A 21,550-nucleotide genomic window follows, 5' to 3' on the forward strand; every position below is an offset into this window, starting at 1 on the left:
TGAAAATAGAGGCAATAAAGAAAACATAAGCCAACAGAATAGAAGACATAGAAGAGAAAATCTTAGTCATTAAAGATACAATAGAGGAAATAGATTCATCAGTCAAAGAAAATGTTAAATCCAACAAATTCTTATCACAAAACATCCAGGAAATCTGGAACGCCATGAAAAGACCTAACCTAAGAATAATAGAGATCAAAGAAGAAGAAGAATACTAGCTTGAAGGCACAGAAAATATATTCAACAAAATCATAGAAGAAAACTTTTGCAATCTAAACAAGGACATGCCTATGAAGGTACAAGAAGCTTAAAGAACACCAAATAGACTGAACTAAAAAAAAAAGTCCCATTGTCACATAATAATCAAAGCACTAAACATACAGAATAAAGAAAGAACAGGAAGGGCTGCAAAGGAAAATGGCCAAGTAACATATAAAGGCAGATCTATCAGAATTACACCCCACTTCTCAGTGGAGACTCTGAAAGCCAGATGGTCCTAGATAGTTTGCAGACACTAAGAGACCACCACCAATGTCAGCCCAGACTATCATACACAGCAAAACTTTCAATCACTATAGATGGAGAAAACAAGACACTCCATTACAAAACCAAATTTAAGCAGTACCTTCCACAAATCCAGCCCTACAGAAAGTACTAGAAGGAAAACTCTAACTCCAACTCCATTGGAAGCTAGCTGCACACATGAAAATACAAGCAGTAGATAATCTCACACCAGCAAATCCCAAAGAAGGGAAACAAACACACACACTATCACCACCAAAGAAAAAACAAAATATATATATATATACATATATATATATATATATATATATATATATATATGTATATATATATATATATAATAACAGGAACTAACAAGCACTGGTCATTAATATCTTTTAATATCAATCATACACAACAAAACTTTCAATCACTATAGATGGAGAAAACAAGACATTCCATTACAAAACCAAATTTAAGCAGTACCTTCCACAAATCCAGCCCTACAGAAAGTACTGGAAGGAAAACTCTAACTCCAACTCCATGGGAAGCTAGCTGCACCCATGAAAATACAAGCAATAGATAATCTCACACCAGCAAATCCCAAAGAAGGGAAACAAACACACACACTATCACCACCAAAACAAAACAAAAAAATATATAATAACAGGAATTAACAAGCACTGGTCATTAATATCTTTTAATATCAATGGACTCAATTTACCTATAAAAAGATCCAGGCTAATAGAATGGGTATGAAAACAGGATCCATCCTTCTTCTGCATACAAGAAACACACATCAACTTCAAAGACAGACATTACCTCAGAGTAAAGGGTTAGGAAAAGATTTTCCAATCAAATGGACCTAAGAAATAAGCTGGTGTAGCTATCCTAATATCTAACAAAATAAACATCAAACTAAAATTAATCAAAAGATGGAGAAGGACATTTCATATTATAGGAAAAATCCACCAGGATGAAGTCTCAATTGTGAACATTTATGCCCCAGATACAAGGGAACCCACATATGTAAAAGAAACTTTAAAGCTTAAATCACATATCAAAACCCCACACATTAATAGTGGGAGACTTCAACACCTCATTCTAATCAATTGCCAGGTCTTCCAGACAGAAATTTAACAGATAAATAAGGAAACTGACATATCTTATGACTCAAATGGACATAACAAACATCTATAGAACATTTTACAAAATAACACAAAAGAATATACCTTCTTCTCAGCAACTCATGGAACCTTATCTAAAATAGACCACATACTCAGTCACAAAGCAAATCTCAACAGGTACACAAAAATTGAAATAACCCCTATATCTTATCACCATGGCTTAAAGTTAGAATTCAACAACAACAAAAATTACAGAAAACCTATAAACTCATGGAAAGTGAACAATACTCAACTGAATCACCACTGGGTCAAGGAAGAAATAAAGAAATAAAGACTTCCAAGAATTCAATGAAAATGAATGTACAATATATCTAAACTTATGGACGTTAAAAGGAAAGTTCATAGCACTAAGTGCTCATGCTAATGACAACATCACACCTTAAAGTTCTAGAACAAAAAGAAGCAAACTCATCCAGTAAGAGTAGATGACAGAAATAATCAAAATGAGGGCTGTAATCAATAAAATAGGAACAAAGAGAACAATACAAAAAATCAATGAAACAAAGAGTTGATTCTTTGAGAAAATCAACAAGAGAGACAAACCATTATCCAACATAACCAGAAGGCAGAGAGAGAATATACAAATTCACAAAATCAGAAATGAAAAAGGAGATATAACAGACAATGAGGAAATCTAGAGAATCATTATATCATAAATTGAAAACCTCTACTCCAAAAAATTGGAAAATCTAAAAGAAATGGACAATTTTATGGATGGATATCACATATCAAAATTAAATCAAGACCAGATAAACAATTTAAATAGACCTATAGCTGCTAAGGAAATAGAAGCAGTCATTAAAAGTCTCCCAAACAAAAAAAGTCAAGGGCCAGATGGTTTCAGTGCAGTTTTACCAGAATTTCAAAGAGCTAATACTCTCAATATTGTTCCACACAATAGAAACAAATGGAACATTGTCAAATCTTTTTATGAGGCTACCGTTACCCTAAGCCCCAAATCACAGAAAGATGCAACAAAGAAAGAGAATTACAGACCAATCTCCCTCATGAACGTTGACACTTGACTTTTGTACTCAATCAAATCTAGCAAACCTAATCCAAGAACACATCAAAAAGATCATCCACCGTAATCAAGTAGGCTTCATCCCAGAGATGCAGGGATAGTTTAACATATGAATATCTGTAAATATAATCCACCATATAAACAAACTGAAAGGAAAAAAAAAAACACATGATCATCTCATTAGATGCTGAAAAGCCTTCAACAAAATCCAACACCCCTTCATGATAAAGGTCTTGGAGAGCTCAGGGATACAAGGAACATTCCCAAACATAATAAAGGCAATTTACAGCAAGCTAATAGCCAGCATTAAAGTAAATGAAGAGGAATTCAAAGTGATTCCCCCTAAAATTAGGAACAAGACAAGGCTATCCACTCTCCCCATATCTGTTCAATACAGTACTTGAAGTTCTAGCTAGAGCAATAAGACAACAAAAGAAGGAGGTGAGTGACTCTTCTCCCTCCCTCTATGACCTAGTCCCAGGGGCACAACATGTGTCCAGAAACCCCCACCAATCCCTGCCCTAGTTGCTGGTCAGCAGGGAAGACTCCTGCAGGCACGCTTCTCGGCCAATACCCCCATCGGACCCTGCAATCTACAAGACTGGTACCCTACACCAAATCCACCCATCCCCCTGCTACTTCAGAGGCTTCCTGAGACACAGAATCTGCCAGCTCCAATTAGATCAAGAGCTACTATTAGATCAAGAGGGGCCCACTGAGACACAGACACAGCAAGCACAGATTGGACCAAGAGCAACTCACTCAGACACAGGCACCTGTTTCACCTATTGGAGAAAGAAATGGGTAGATACCAGTGAAAAAATATATACAACAGTATAAAGAGTAATATGGAATCACTAGAACCTAGCAGTTCTGTAGCTAGAGTTTTTCTGCTTGGTCCACAGTCAGGACAAACCTCTCCCACCTGCCAGTCCCACAGCCGCTCAGACCCGACCAAGTAAACATAGAGACTTATATTGGTTACAAACTGTATGACTGTGGCAGGCTTCTTGTTAACTGTTCTTACAGCTTAAATTAATCCATTTCTATAAATCTATACCTTGCCACATGGCTTGTGGCTTACCGGCATCTTCACATGCTGTTTGTCATCGTGGCGACTGGCAGTGTCTCTCTGCCTCAGCCTTCCACTTCCCAGCTTTATTCTCCTCCTTGTCCCGCCTATACTTCTTGCCTGCCTGACTACTGGCCAATCAGTGTTTTATTTACTAACCAATCAGAACAACACATTTGCCATACAGAACATCCCACAGCACAGTTCTACAACAGAAGACCTGAATATCCAATGCAGAAGCAGATGACAGCGACCTTAAAAATAACTTTATGAAGATGATAGAGGCCTTTAAAGAGGAAATGAAAAATTCTCTTAAAGAAATTGTGGAAAAGACAAACAAAAAAAAGTGGAAGAAATCAATAAATCCTTTAAAGAAAGCCATGTAAAAGCAATTAAACATGTGAAGGAAAAAGTTCAAGACCTGAAATAGAAATAATGAAGAAGACACAGACTGAGGGAATGCTGGACATAGAAAATCTGAGTAAATGAACAGGAACTACAGATGCAAGCATTAATAGAGGAAATAGATTTGTCAGTCAAAAAAAATACCAAAGCCAAAAAAGTCATAACACAAAGCATCCAGGAAATCTGGGACACTATGAAAAGGCAAAACCTAAGAATAATAGGGATAGAAGAAGGAGAATAATATCAACTCAAAGACAAAGAAAATATAATCAACAAATCATAGACAAAAGCTTTCCCAAGTTAAAGAAGAAAATACCTATGATGATGCATGAAGCTTATATAATACTAAATAAACTAGATTCCCCCCAAAAAAAGTCCCCTTGCCACATAATAATTAAACCACTAAACATACAGAATGAAGAAAGAATATTAAGAGCAACAAAGGAAAAAGGCCAAGTGACTCATAAAGGTAGACCCATCAGAATAACACCTGACTTCTCAATGGAAACTCTGAAAGCTAGGTCTTGGTCAGACCTAATGCAGACACTGAGACCATTGATGCCAGCCCAGACTACAATACCCAGCAAGACTTTCAATTACCACAGACAGCTTGAACAAGACATTCCAAGACAAAACCAGATTTAAACAATACCTGTCCACAAATCCAGCCCTACCGAAAACACTAGAAAGAAGACTCCAACCTAAGGAAGTTAGATGCATCCACGAAAACACAGTCAATAGATAACCCCATAGCAGTAAATCCAAAAGAAGGAAATACACACACACTACTACAAAAAGATAACAGTAACCAACTATCACTGGTCATTAAAATCCCTTAATATCAATGGAGTTAATTTGCCTATAAAAAAAAAACACAGGCTAACAGAATAGATATGAAAACAGGATCCGTCTTTCTGCTGCATACAAAATGGCCTTCTGGGCAAAGAACTGCCCTTGTCTCGACCGTTGACAATATGTACAAGACACAAGGAAAATTGACTACTGAACTATTTACTCAAGACAGAATAAGATGGTCTTTCAAAATTCCTGCTTCTGAAAATGACCTGTCAGATATTTTAGGCCTGTAGCCAAACTGGATGAACCAATAATGCTGAGAAACTTTAGGTGACCGTCCAAGCTGCCAGATGTCTCTGTCTATTCTTGAAAGAAATTTTGGAAATGGCTTGCTTGCATTTTCTGTTTTCTCAGGTATTATTATATTCTTTCTCAGATCTTTGATGGAGTTGAAGTCTAGATAATTACAATTACAATCTTCTCGTATCTTAGCTAGAACATATTAAGTACTAGAGTTAGAATCTTCAGGATAAGACAGTTATTGGAATAATCTTGGTAATTTGCCATTTATGTATGATCTACACATTTCTGGACATCTAGCATGTCTTTCTTGTTTGATGCTGTTCTTGTTGGTTGTAGTTCCTTTTTTTATGTTTTTGTCCTTTGTTTTTCCTGGACAATACTTGATAATCATTATTGTACATAGTTTGCATTAAGTATAGAATCTTCTTATTTAGACAAAAAGGGGAAATGTAGTGCTATTTGCTCTACCCATGACCTTGGACTATAGGATCTGAAGGAGGTGGTGCTTCATGACACTGTACATGACCTCTTAATATGAAAGGGAGAAGGGTCATATGCCCCTTCTCCCTGCTCATGCTTGTGAGGTGGATTTGATCCTGGTCATATCAGAGGACTACTTCAGCAGTCTACTTCGTTCTGTATTCATGAGTGTATTTCCTCAATTTACCTTAATAAATTTCCCTAATACTTCTTAAACAGACTCCTGTGAATTTATTGCTTTAGAGAGGGAGAGCAATGAAAGCCATATCTTGATAGAGAGAGCCATTATGGGGTTAGGGAGAAACCTGGTGTTAGGGAAATTCCCAGGAATCTACAAGGGTCACCACAGCTAAGACTCTGAGCAATAGTGGAGAGGGTGCCTGAACTGGCCTTTCCCTGTAATTAGAATGGTGACTACGCTAATTGTCATCATAGAGCCTTCATCCAGTGACTGATAGAAGCAGATACAGAGATTCACAGCTAGGCACTAGGCCAGACCCCTGGAGTCCACTCAAAAAGAGGGCAGAGGAATTGTATGGTGGATGGTCAGGATCGTGATGGGGAAACCCAAGGAAACAGTTGATCCGAGTTGGTGGGAGCTCATGGACTCTGGACTGCCTGCTGGGGAACCTGCAGGGGACCAAACTAGGCCCTCTGAATGTGGATGACAGTTGTGTGGCTTGGTCTGTTTGTGGGGCCCTTGGAAGTGGGACCAGAATTTTTCCCTGGTGCACAACCTAGCTATTTGGAGCCCATTCCCTATGGTGTGATACCTTGCTCAGCCTTGATGTGGTGGGCATGTGAGGGTGGGGGTAGGGTGTGTGTGTATGCTTATACCTGCCTCAAATTGATGTGCCACATTTTGTTGACTCCCCAGGGGAGGCCTTACCCTCTAAGGAGTAGATGAGGGTAGGGGGAGGTGGAGAGGTTAGGGGAAAGCAGGATGAGGGGAGGGAGGGGGAAATGTGGTTGGTATGTAAAATGAAAAAATTAATAATAATTAATAATAATAAAAGAAAATAAAACATGACACACTGGGATGGGAAAGCTGGTTGAGCAATTAAGGGAATTTGCTGTTTTTGCAAAAAACCCAAGTTTGGTTTTTAGCACACACCTCTAGGCACTCACAACTGCCTACAACTCCAATTCCAGGGGGCCTGATGCCCTCTGCTGGCCTCTTCAGGCACCTGCCTGCATGTTGTACAAATAGACACATAGACATACACACATACAAAAAGTAGAATATAAAATAAATCATATGCACACGTAACAAATCATTTCTTAACTCTCCATCCCAAGGACAGAACTACAATTGGAGGTGACCTGATTTCTTCAGGCTGTGAGATCTGGCCTCCTCAAGTGGCAAGACATGATCTAACATTTCTGTCAGAAGCCACCGTCAGAGTTAAGGTACCTGTTTTTTGATAGTCTAACTAAAATGTACCTGCCACCTTCATTCTTAAGCACTGTTTTTCCTGGCATAAAATCCTTGGGACACTTGATTTATACAGGAGTTCCACCATTGTTGTCCTTTCCAGAGCTCTCCAAATGCTGGCTTAGGAGATGGTTTAGTTGGATGTTTGGTAACCTCATTAGAACATGTTTCAGGGTTAGCAACAATCATGTCAGTTCTCTCCCAGCATTCCCACTGCTCTTCGGTATCTAAAATCTAGTCTGCTTGTCTCCGGGAGAAAACATTGAACTGTACACAAATTTCCATGCACCATTTCCCCCGTTTAGAAGCAATGGTTTTCTGTTCAGAAACACCTGAAAGATTCTGTCTCTGCAGCTGCTGTCAGCGTTTCTGGTCTGTGAAACCACCTCGGGTTTAGTCCATTCTAACTTGCTTTCCCTCTTTTTAATCCAGTGCTCCACACAGTACCCTTTGATTCTCTGCAATATTTATTTAATTTACATTGCTGAAAAGATTATCTTCCATTTTTATTTTTATTTATATTTTATTATATTTATCTTTTATTTTTGCATTGGTTTGATTATTCTTTAAAAAATTCTTTTAGTTTTCTTACTCAATGTGAGCACAGTATATCCATTTTTAAGATTTATTTCTATTTTGTGTGTGTGTGCGTGTGTGTGTGTGTGTGTGTGTGTGTGTGTGTGTGTGTGTGTGTGTGTCTGAGTGCAGATGCCTATGGAGGCCATTAGAAGGCATAAGGTCCCATGGAGCTGAAGTCACAAGTGTTGTGAGTCACTTGACATGGGTGCTGGGAACTGAATTCTGATCCTCTGCAAGAGCAACCAGTTCTCTATCTGATGAGCAATCTCCCCAACCCTAAATTTTTCACAGTGAACTGCTACTTATCAGATTTGAGTCCTTGTTTTTTTTTTAAGATATCCTTTCATTACTCTATTTGTCTCTCCTATTATTTTATAGTAACTGCAACAGTTCTCAATTATTAAGGGTCAACAATTTTTATCCCCTAGCAGTGCTCATTTGAGTCAGATTATTTAACCAGGCACAGTGATGCACACCTATAATCTCAGTACTTGAGATGTATAGGCAGGAGGATAAGGTGTTTGAGGCCAACCAGGCTGTATGAAACCCTGTCTCTAAACCAAACAAAATAAAGCAAAACACAGGCCAAAGATCTAGTTCAGTTGGCAAAGTGCTTGCCTAGCATGCCTGAAACCCCAACTTCTATTACAGCACCACACAAATGGGAATGATGGTACAGATTTATCATCCCAGAGTTTGGGAGGTGAGGGCAAAAAGATCAAGGGCTTCAGACTCATTCTTGACTACATAAATATTTTGAGACTAGCCTGGAATACACAAGACAGTTTCTAAGATAAACTAGTCAAAATATATAAAATCTCTAAGATTTTAAACCAAAATACAAACTCAAAATAATAGAAAATATGTCCTGCATTATATTAGCAGGAAGTGTAAAGAAAGTAAGAAGAACTCCAGTCCAAAGGTTGCTGCTAGTGACTTGGCTTGGGTCTCAGAGCTTTCCTGCACCAGCCCCCTGTGCTGCTTCTTGGTTCCAACAAGATTTAGAGGATATTTTCACTTCCATCCCCATTGTCTGAAAAGTATAGTGGGAGAGTTTCTCTCTAGGTCCACCAAAGCCCCTGCAGTCCTGCAGCCCACTTTTAAATTAAACACACAGACACATATTATTTTAATTGTTTGGCCTAATGGCTGAGGCTTCTAGCTAGCTGTTCTTATTTCTTAAATTAACCCATTTCTACTAATCTATAAGTTGCCACGTGGCTCGTGGCTTATCTTAACATCTCCTCATGGTGGCAGCTGGCAGCATCTCTCTACCTCAGCCTTCCACTTCTCAGACCTCTCCTCTCTCTTTGTCTCACCTATACTTCCTGTCTGGCTACTGGCCATTCAGCATTTTATTTATCAATCAATCATCCAGAGCACTTCCCCTTTTTCTTTTTTTTTTCAAATAGGAAGGTTTTAACTTTAACATAGTAAATTTATATATAAAAAACAATTATCAAGCAAGAATTACAGTTATGATATTTGATCTATTTATAATATCTAGTCTATTTGTATTTGGCAGGAGGTGCTGGTATAGCTCCAAAGCAGGTCCTGCTGAAGGCCTTGGCTGGTGGCAAGTGAAGGCAGGAGCTGAGTGAGCACAGGCATGAGGCAGTGGTAGGCATTTCTTCCTGTCACTCCCTGGAGCTTCAGGGCATGGAGAGCCCCTCTCTGCCTCTGCAGACAGGAGATCTGCCAGCAGGCATGGCTCCCAGCCCTCCTTGTGCCTCCACAGGGTACCGCCAGGGACAGTGTGGTGTCTATTTTAACCAGGTAAAACTGTGGAAGCCTTGGGCTAGGGCAGGCACTCAGGGAGGAGGGGGCAGGGTGGGAGCCAGCTGAACTGTGGAGGATGCACTCTTCCAGTGTGCAAAGAGAGAATTCCAGTTAGCAGCACCTCTGCTTATTGCTCCTAAGCAATAAGTGTTTCTCCCTTTTATGTTTCTAAAATTGAAAGGATGATAAGTGTTCTAGAAAATGAAACAGGAAGCTTCATGTGGAGCCTATACCTGCAGTCTTAATGAGCAAGTGGTGGAAGCAAGGTATGGGCTTTAAGGACATCCTGGACTATGTAGCAATACATTTGTAAGATTTATTTATTTATTTATATACATATATGTATGTATAATTATATATATAATTGAGTATGTCAGCCATACTATTACCCCCATTGTATGTATATATACACATCATACATAATATATATATATATATATATATATATCTACATATAGATAGATAGATAGATAGATAGATAGATAGATAGATAGATAGATAGTAGATATTGCCACAAATATGGTGTTTGTAGTATGAATATAAAAGCCCCCATAGGCTCATGTGTTTAACATTTGGTCTCAAGTGGCTTGTGCTGTTTAAGGAGACTACAGAACTTTTTAAATCTAGCTCTCATAGTTCTCAAATAGGAGTAGGCACTAAGAGTGACAGCCAGACCCATTTCTGTCACAGTTACTCCATTTTCTGAACAGTCACTGTGTGACTAGGCACCTCATATATTCTTCTCGGGCCTCCATCACTTCTCAGCCAGGATGGATTGTTCCCTCCAAATTTTGCACCAAAACAAGCTATTCCTCCTTACAGGTGTTTCTCAAGGAATTGGACACAACAATAAGAAGAGCAAAGAACACATATATGTACACCCACAACACAGTGAAAACAATAAACCAAGCCTAGACAAACAAATGAAAGAAGACTTCAACACATCCTTCTATCTTCAAAACTTGCAAAAGTGAGTGCTCAGTACAGTATAATCAACTCTCACCCTAAGCAAAAGAATGGTGTAAATGAATGGGTTTCAAAGCCTTACAATGAGAGGGGTGGGTTATAGTATGAGTGGCATACTCAAGCACAGGTCTCAGAAATGGCAGTAAGTAGATGAGAGATCCCAAAACCTAAATTCCTTCAAGAGGGTCCTGCAACTGTTGAGAATGAGACTGCTTTAGTTATTCATCTGTATTTAGTTACTGTTTAAAACACACAATGGAAAGCAAAGCCTTGTAAACATCTGTGAGAGACGCTGACATCACATGTAATAGTTCAAGAAACACAAAATGATTGCCTTAGGGTTTGGGCATCGGAAATGTACTCGGGGTTTACAAAGCTAAACTCAGGACATTGGCAGGGTTTACAAAGCTAAACTCAGGACATTGGCAGGGCTGAGGTCCTTCCTAGATGATGCACAAAAACATTGGTTTTCTTGTATCTGTTCGTAGACTGTTAGTAGAATTCAGGTCCTGGCAGCTAAAAAGCCAAAGTTTTCAGATTGTCTGGGAATGAAGAGCCATTCTCAGGTGTGAAAACCTGAAATATTTCTTGGCTTTCAATCTGGTTCATCTCATGTCAGCAGGGGTTTAAATCTTCTTACTTATACTTCTCTGGCCATCTTAAGTATCAGTCCCATTTTCTCACTCAGCCAAGAAAGAGTCTCAAAGACATATATGATTATATTGAGGTCACTTAGATAGCTGCCCAGTGTGTTAGCTACATATATGATTATAATAAGTTCATCTAGATAGCTGCCCAGTGTGTTAGCTACACATATGATTATAATGAGCTCATCTAGATAGTCTGGTATGTTAGCTACTTTTCTCATTGCTCTGACAAAGTACTTGAAAGAAATCCCCCTGATTAAGGAAGGACTCATTTTGACTCACCTTTTTAGGGCACAGTCATATGGTGAGGAAATCACAGTAGTGAGCATGAGGCAGCTGCTCACACTGAATGTTTACCCAGGAAGCAGAGGCACATGGCCGCTGGTGCTCAGCTTGCTCTCTTCTCATTCAGTTCAGGACTCCACCCATGGGATGGTAGTGCCCGCATTTAGGACAAGTCTTCCCACTTTTATTAATGCAGTCTGGAAAAACTCTCACTGACATGCTCAGAGGTTGCCTAGGAGATACCTGTCATGCAGAGCAAGAGGAATATCAGTATTGACCAGGGAACCCAGGAGGATCTCCTCACTTTCTTATTTTACTTTAATAGGCAAAAGTGATCAGACAAGCCACTTTACTAATACTGCAATAGATTCCTTATAACCTTTACTTCCCATGTGCACAGCACAGATAATATAGAGCTAGAAATAGATAGAAATTAATGTGACCACTAAGTTTTAAAGTTGAAACTACTTAAATTAATGAGAATAGAGAAACTAATCAATAAATGATGTTAAGACATTAAGATAATTATGCAGTTTAAAAAGACAATAATGACTTTAGTTCTCACCAAAAGAATCAATATAGACAAACCATGTTGTAACTGCAAAGCTCTAAAACAATATATATTGTACTTACACATATGTGTGTATATATTATACATGTATAATAAAATACAAAGATTTGTATCCTATTATGCATTTAAAACAAAATGCAAATCCTATATAGTCTTTGAGCATCCAGACAGCAGTGGTACATGCCTTTACTCCCAGCACTTGGGAGACAGAAGCAGGCAGATCTCTGTGAGTTTGAGGCCAGCCTGGTCTGCAGACTGAGTTCCAGGACAGTCAGAACTATACACAGAGAAACCCTGTCTCAGAAAACCAAAAGGAAAAAGAAAAAAAAAAGAGAAAAAATGTCTTTGATCAAAAAGATGCAGCTTAGTAGCCAGATTGACAGCCTTGTGATTAGTAGAACTTACTGTTCTTACAGCGGGCCCAAGTTCAGTTCCTGACCCACATGTTGGACAGCTCATAACCACCTCTACCTCTAGCCCCAGGGGATGTAATGCTTCTGGCCTCCATGAGCATCTGTACTCACATGTATATACTCACACGTAGATATAGATGTTCACATTGTTTAAAAATAAAGTATGTCTTTAAAATACACAATTTATTTCTTGCTTGGATTTCATGCTACAATATCTGAAGTGTGCTTTGTATGCTTCTGGTGTGACTCAGCATATATGGTGAGAATTCACAGGTAATAATATTAGTGAATATATCTCTGTGTATCTCTCTGCATGTACATCCACACTCAGATTTATATCATGATAGGGTGGAAGCTAAACAGTGATATTTGAATAATTGTGGTTATATTGTTAGAGAAAAAATAGCAAAGTTTAGAGATTTCTTGAAAGTCTTATTATAAAAGAAAGACAAGGGGATTGCCCAATGATGGAGAAATGGAAGATATCTACATGAACAGCCTGGACATGAGTGGGGGTAATGAAGGGCGAGGGTCGAGGGAAAGAGAGCTTGGGGGAGCAGGAGATCCCAGCTGGATCAACAACAGAGAGGGAGAACAAGGAATAGGAGACCATGGTAAATGAAGACCACATGAGAATAGGCAGAAGTAAAGTGCTAGAGAGGCCCACAGAAATCCACAAAGATACCCCCACAACAGACTGCTGGCAATGGTCGAGAGACAGCCCGAACTGACCTACTCTGGTGTTGGGATGGCCAAACACCCTAATTGTCGTGCTAGAAACCCCATCCAATGACTGAGGGATCTGGATGCAGAGATCCATGGCTAGGCCCCGGGTGGAGCTCTGGGAGTCCAATTAGTGAGAAAAAGGAGGGTTTATATGAGCGAGAATTGTTGAGATCAAGGTTGGATAAAGCACAGGGACAAATATCCAAACGAATGGAAACACAAGAACTATGAACCAGTGGCTGAGGGGTCACCAACTGGATCAGGCCCTCTGAATGGGTGAGACAGTTGATTGGCTTGATCTGTTTGGGAGGCATCCAGGCAGTGGGACCGGTTCTTGTGCTCATTGCATGAGTTGGCTCTTTGAAACCTGGGGCCTATGCAGGGTTGCTTGGCTTGGCCTGGGAGGAGGGGACTGGACCTGCCTGGACTGAGTCTACCATGTTGATCTCAGTCTGCCGGGGAGGCTTTGCCCTGGAGGAGGTGGGAACGGGGGTGGGCTGGGGGGAATGTGAGGGGAGCCAGAAGGGGGAGAACAAGGGAATCCGTGGCTGATATGTAGAACTGAATTGTATTGCAAAATAAAAAAAAAAATGAAGACTTTGTTTAAGGAATTTTTGAGTATATGTTATTAAACATTTAAAAGAAGACTTTATCCTGATCTGGTTATGAGACGTGTTCCTCAAAGTGCTGTTACTATAATAAATGACAAAAATCATCAACTTATAAAGAGAAGAGGGCTATTTTGGCTTACAGTTTTAGTGGTTGACCCATTCTTTTGGGCCAGTGGTGGCTTTTCCAAATGGCAGTATTTGGATTGCAGGAAGGAGCAAAATATCTCACTATAGAGCTGCCTAAACAAACAGAGGAAGTATCTACATCTCAGCCAAGTGTATTCCCTCTAGAAACCAAGGACTACAGATCATACCCCATCCCTAAGATGGTCCATGAGTTCCCCATAGCATTAAACTGATAAGCAGATCCCCAACCTACAAGCTTTTGAGAAATAAGCAAGAGCCAAGCTATATAATAGGTATATTATTCCTTGTAGTGCAATACACTCTCAAGGTGGAAGCAACAATTGTTTATCTTTCTATTGGAAGAGTATTAGCTTACAAGGATGCCTCTCCTTGTTCATTGTTGCCTGGATAAGTAGACATCACAGGATGTACAACTCTTTTCACACGGACATTTCTATTCTACTTATAACTGATGCTAAACAAAATCTCCCTATGAGCTAATTTTAAAAATATCAAAATAAACTCTCCTTTCTTTTGAAGATGACTGAAGTGCAAATGAACCCCACTCCAAATGAGAATGGAGAAAACAGACTTCTACTTAACCTTTACATTGCTTTGTTTTCCTGTCAGTGTAATAAAGGGTAAATGGAAACACTTAAAGCCACCCTAGCACAAAGAAATGAGGCATCTATTTGCTTCTATGAAGATGCATGAGTTAGGTGACCTACCACCAAGACAAACAGAAATAAATTAATCAGTCTTATTGAGTCTTTGGCTTTTATCCACATTAGAAGCACCATTTCAGTCTGACGGATATGTCATTCTCAATTTCATAGGAAAGAGCACTTGACTCTTTAATTTGCCAGAAATAAGTCTGGTATTTTCAGCAATGCCAATCAAAATTGGTTTTGTTTATTTTTAAAACCATCAAATGAAAACAATGATTCACTACTCTTTTTCATCTGTTGGACTGTCCAGTTTATCTCTAAGTTTGCAGGCAAAGTATTTTAGAAAACAAAGTATTTTCAGAGGGAATGCAGTTTTGATATTTAATTAATTTATTTGTGTGTATGTGTGTGTGTGTGTGTGTGTGTGTGTGTGTGTGTGTGTGTGTGTGTGTGTATGTGTGTGTTCCTATGTGAGCACCTGTGTATGGAGCCCTCCACCTTGTTTTTGTGAGCTGCCCAACAAGGGTGTTGAGGACTGAGCTTCAGTCCTCTGCGGGAACGGCATTTGAATTGGTTCCATTTGTTTAATAGTTGAGAGAAAGAGCAGCTTTCATTTCAGTCTCTATAAATCAAGTACTTTTAGAACAAAATATGGCTCACTAGTTAAATATACTGTCTGTGAATATAGTATTTACTATCCAGTCTTCGAAAGAAAAAAAAGTTGGCCGACTTCTTTCCTGAGGTCAGGAATCTCCTTGAAAGAACCTATGGTGCTTCCTGTTTGGCTCTTACTACTTCCTGTTTGGCCTTGGCACACCTATCACCTTTTAAGTTCAAGAAGCTATCTGAGTTCCTTCATTTCAGTTGTGTTGTATTAATCATATTGGTGGCCAGTTTAATTAAGTATATCACATGTGGGGCAAAGAAGAACCATCAAAATGTGTAAATTCTGTGTTTAGATATTTCCCTTGTCTTCTCAGAGCTCAAGAGACTGCAGAGGATTTAGAAGGGGCACAGGCTGCACCTTCAGACCGTTCCTCTATGCGCTTCTGGCCAGGTCTTGCTTCTTCCCTGGCTAACTTAGAAATACTAAAGCTCCATTTGAACAAGTAGTAAAAGCTGTCGGCTCCTTCACTTTAATGGCTGCAGGTTTAGTCCTTGTTATCTGATCTTTTCTTCCTGGAAAACAGTTGTGCGTTTATACTCAGGGAAGTCTCAGTCACAGTTTCAGGCTGCTTCAAGGCAAATGCTCTCTCCTCCCCACTGATCTCACATTCCAGAGAGAGACAGGGGGCCTAGAACAGAAAGTGCAAAAAGTGTGGGGAAATAAGCTGTGCTTCTGGAAGGGAGAGGAAACTGTCGGCTCTTCTTTCTGCTTAAAAACCCCTGATATCATACTTGTGGGGCCAATGAGATGGCTCAGCTGGTAAAGACCTGATGACCCGACTTCAACACCCGGAACCCACAGGATGGAGGGGAGAACTGTCACTGTGAGATGTCATCTTACCTCCACTCTGACCACCACATGTTTAAGATGGCCAGCGTGCCACCCTCCGCCAAATAACTAACTAACTAACTAACTAACTAACTAAATAACTAACTAAATAAATAAATAAATAAATGTAATTAAAAAAACTATTTTGTTTAGAGATTGCTGTTAGGGATTACGCTGGTTCAGTAAGTTTGTGGTTGTAGATTCTCCTCAAATAACCCTCTTAAAATCTCACCAACATGACTGCCCAAATGTGAGCTGAACAAGGATGACACCAATGAACACGCCAAAATGAACAGAGAAAAGCCTGTAAGGCCTCCACCCTACACAAAGAGCTTTAGGGAACTGAGGAGAGCTGGGAGGGGGAGGCGTCACCTTCCCCCATCAACTGATTTTCTGCTACCAGGAGGTCAGCTGTGATAACATATGTGAAAGTAATATTATATGGACTCAATGGGATATACTAAGGAGCATATATGGATATACAAATACATATAAGCATGCAATAACAATTGATGAAAAAGAGGCTACGAATTTAAAGGAGAGTTGGGAGGGGTATTGGGGAGGACTTGGGGGGAGGAAATGGAAGGGAGAAATGTTAGAATCACATTCATCTCAAAAAAAGAAACAGAAAAAAAAGTCTTACCTTGTTTTATGTTGTACAAGTATCTTAAAATTGTTAAAAAATTGCAATTCTTTCACAATATAAGTTTGTAGTTTATGTTGACATTACACATCTTTGAAAAATGTGAATTTAAAATATTAAAAACAAAACACATTTTCTTTTTAGTATACACATTTTCCTGTTATGTTTTTCTATTTGTATGTGTTTATGAGCAAGTTGAGTCCTTGCAAAACCAGGAAGGACCTTTCCTATTCCAGTACTCCAACATTTTAACTGCATCTTGGGCAGGATCAGCAAGACCGAAGACCAATTAAACACTTGGCTTTGCTTATAACCCTGTTTGCCTTTAAAAGGATGCTAATTTTCAAACTCCCTGCAGATTGATCTCAAGCACAGATGTGCACAGCAGTAAGTGCACACTATGTAGGCATGTACCTTATCTTCCAAAGTAGCGGTTGAAAATGGCTCTCAGGCTAATTAGCTCTCAAAAATGATTTAGAAGGACAGGAATTGGGAGAAGAGTCAGAGCCAGGCAATATGTTCCTAAATTTCAAATAGAAGTGTGTCTTTGGTAGAGTCTTTAAAAAGATTCATAGAAGAGTATGAGAATGAAATGTTATTCAGGGGTCAACTATCAATTCATTACCTGTTTTTCAAAAGCTTCACAATTTGTTAAGACTTAGGTAAGGGCTACAAAGTAGTTCATTACATAGAGTGCTTTCTTAATTTACACAGAGCCCTGGGTTCAATCCTCACCATCACATATGCTAGGCATGGTAGTATATGACAGTAATCCCAGCACTTGGGAGATAGAGGCTTGGAAATCAGAAGTTCAAGGTCGTCTAGGGTTACATGGAGAGTTTGAAGACAGCTTGAGCTACATGAGACTCTGTCTCCAATAATTAAAAAATATTAGAGTCTTCCTTTTGAGCACCCGACTCTGGGGTTGCATAGGAGTATACTTGCATATAGTATACCAGCCCCATCCATATTCTATTCTTAACCTCAACCTACTTTGTTCCGACTTCTTTTAGCACCTGAAGTTATCATGACTTTTGTTACACCCATAGGTCCTAACTGCTGGTTTAATCACCTCTGTCTACACTCTGATTCATGGATGGGCTTTAAATTTGGCATGGTGATTCCTTGTTTGAGTTGGTTATTGTCTTACTTAAGTTTTCTATTGCTGTGACAAACACTATGACCAAAAGGCAACTTGGGGACACAAAAGCTTTTTGGCTTAAGTGTCTTTATTGTATTCCATCACTGAATGAAGCTAGAACAGAAACTCAAACAGGGCAGAAAACTGGAGGCAGGAGCTGATGCAGAGGCCATAGAGGGATGCTGCTTACTGGCTTGCCATGGCTTACTCAGCCTGCTTTCTTACAGAACCCAGGACTACCAGCCCAGGGATGGCATCCACAATGGCCTGGGTTCTCCCATATTAATTATTACTTAAGAAAGTGCTCTACAGGCTGGTCCACAGCCCAATCTTGTGTAGGTATTTTCTCAATTGAAGTTTCCTCCTCTCAGATGATTATAGTTTGTATCAAGTTGACATAAATCTAGCCAGCACAGATATCTAAGAAAGTTTCTATGAGATAGACTCCTATCTGCTTAGAAATGTCTTAGTGAGCAATGAAATGATAATGCTGGCAATAGCCTGCTCTCACAAAGGCCTGAAGACACATGATTTTCTCTAGACAGCAAGGTTTTGTGCTGTTCATTGTTGTTGTTTGATATTAGGACTTTCCAGAATAGATGATTTGAGAAAGTATCTGAGGCTGTTTTCAAAAAAATAATTCTCTCTCCACAGCCAAGCACTGAACCAAGCTTCCGGAATGCTGTTGAAGAGAAAGAGGAAGGATCTTATGAGCCAGGGGGTTCAAGGTCATGACAGGGGAACCCACAGAGACAGCTGACCTGAGCTCGTGGGAGCTCACTGACTCTGGACCAACAGCAAGGGATCCTGTATGGGACTGACCTAGGCCCCCTGCATGTGTGTGACAGTTATGTAGCTGCTCTGTTTGTGGGGCTTCTAGCAGTGGGATCAGGACCTGTCCCTGGTGCTTGAGCTGGCTTTTGGGGACTCATTGCTCATGCTGAGTTACTTAGCCCAACCTTGCTGCATGGGTTGGAGCTTGGTCCTGCCTCAACTTGATGCTTCATGCTTTGGTGACTCCCACGGGAGGCCTGACCCTTTCTGAATGGAGACAGAAGAGTGGATGGGGGAATTAGAGGGAAGATGAGGGAAGGGAACAGGAGGAGAGGAGGGAGGGGAAACTGTGGGCTGTATGTAAAATAAATTTTTAAAAAGTTAATTAAAAAAGAAAAGCTAGAGAGATGGCTCAGCAGTTAAGAGCACTGGTTGTTCTTCCAGAGGTTCCTAAGTTCAATTCTCAGCAACTACATGGTGGCTCCCAACCATCTATAGTGGGATCTGATACCTTCTCTAGCATAAAATCAATAGACCACTCATATACTTAAAAAACGAATAATTCTCTCAAGTTTTGAGAGTCTCAGAACAGAGAAAAATTAAAGGGAAGACAAGATAAATTAAAGAGCAATAAACTGACATCACTGTCACACTACAAACCACTACTTCACACTTTCACATCATAGATACAAAGAAATATATTATTGACATGCATACTTTTAAAATCACACTGTGATCGGAGGATATGGCTTGGTCATAAATATATCTGACATTATGAGCATGAGGACCTGAATCTGACCCCAGCATGTGCAGAAAAGCTGGGCATGGTAAGCACATGTCTATAATCCTGATGCTTGGGGGGAGTGGGTGAGAATGTTCCATGGACCTCAAAGCTTGTCGGCCTAGCCACCAATCAGTAAGATCTGAATTCAGTCAGAAACCCTGTCCTCAAAATCTAATAAGGTGGAGAGAAAAAGAAGACACTCCAGTATTACATGCATATGTACGTGTGTGTGTGTGGTTGTGTGTGTGTGGGGGGGGTGTACATGTTTGTGTATATGTGTGGTTGTGTGTGGGGGGGTGTACATGTTTGTGTATATGTGTGTATGTTTGGTATATATATTTGGGGTGTGTGTGTGTGTGTGTGTGTGTGTGTGTGTGTGTGTGTGTGTTGTGTGTTTTCTGTGGTGCTTGGTTTGCCAAGGCCCCAGGTTCCTTCACCAACACTGCCCAACATGACAAGTAGTTCTGGCATATACTCATTAATTCATTAACGAATTAATAATTATGTACCTATTATTAATTAGGATGGTGTAAATTGGAATCAATAAATTTAGTTTTATTCTTTAATCCATTGATTTAGAAACATCTTCAAAAGTGATCTAAACAAGTTAAAGGAGAGTATTCAGACTTAACGATGTGTTTTTTTCTGGTTAGCGCCCTCTTTGGCCTGATCTGTATAGTTAGGAGACAAGTTGAGGAATCACTAGCACTGACGAGTATATTAGTGACTTTCTCACTGCGATGACAGAACACCCAGCAAACACAACTTAAGGAAGGAGGCTTTACTTTGGCTCACAGTGTGAAGGTATGGTCCACCATGGCAGGGAAGGCACTGGCTCAGGAGAAGGAAGCAGCTGGCCACCTTGGACCTGCAGTCAGGAAGCAGAGGAAAAGGAAAACCCCTTCTCAGCTCAGTTTTCCTTTTTATGCAGTTTGGGTCCCACCCCATAAGTGTTGTCACTCGCATTCAAGGTGAATCTTCCTCCCTCGGTGAGCTTAATCTAGAAACTCCTTCACAGACATGTCCAGACACTTGTTTCCAAGGTGCTTCTATACCCTGTCAACATTGAGCAGCACATACTGCTGCCTGGCTCCACTCTTCACCAGCTGTCTCTTGGTGGACACTTGAGCTTTCCTCCCCCCCCCCCCCCCCCCCCGCATGACATTTCATCATTAATTGTCCCCTGGAACCCACTGGCCTGGGATACACAAGTCCCTTACATGAAATGACATACATTTTGCACATCACTGCGAGGCTCTCTGAACTACTTGTAATTCCTGATGCAATGAAATGCTATGTATGGCCACACCTCTCTGAGTGAGCGGGATTTCATCTGATCTCAGGTCGACAGTGTGGGGCCTGCTTAGTACTTAATGGGAGAACAGTCTTTGAATTTCTAATGTTTAGGAAATAATAACAAGGGGGAAATGTCTGTATATGTTCAGTACAGCTGTTTCCTTAATGGTTGTTTTCCATGGCCAGTTACATGCAGAAGAATATGATAACAGATTACAAGGACAGAACATTACATGAGCATCACAAAACAAGTTTAATAAAGATCATACCTCTTTTTTTTACCCTGGAACAATTCTGTTCCACACATCCCAGAGCTAGTTCTGACAGGGGGATGGTCCCACCTCTCCTTCTTAGTTCTTTCTGGTTTGATTTGCTACTCAAACCAAGTGTAAGCTTGTATTTCAGGGTGATCTGCACTTAGTAATAAGCTGCAGTTGTATTTCCACAGTCCCTTCTTGATAGTCTTTCCCTTTGCTGCAGAAGCTCATCCTCCACTGAAAAACACTCTCATCCTCCTCAGTGGAGAGCCTGGTGCTAGCATGATTTCCACAGGATTGTCTGTTCCAGTGAGGTACTTACTCTGTCAGGATCATATTCAGCCATCCATAGAATCTAAGACAGAAAGCTGCATGTAAAGGAAAACTATGCTATCCTCTCTTCTAATTTTAGAAAGAAGAAAAATTGATTTTCCTTACCATTAAAACTAACTTCATCTATGATGGTCCTACCTGTCGCATAAGCACTGTGATGGCTTTCTTGGTTGTCAACTTGACTGCATCTGGAATGAACTACAATCCAAAATGGAGAGACAGCTGTGAGAGATTTTTCTTGGTTTGAAGTGAGT

The sequence above is a fragment of the Peromyscus californicus genome, unplaced genomic scaffold (genome assembly GCF_007827085.1).
Source record: "Peromyscus californicus insignis strain IS unplaced genomic scaffold, ASM782708v3 Scaffold_14__1_contigs__length_90479793_seg_2, whole genome shotgun sequence".
Taxonomy (NCBI): Eukaryota; Metazoa; Chordata; class Mammalia; order Rodentia; family Cricetidae; genus Peromyscus; species Peromyscus californicus.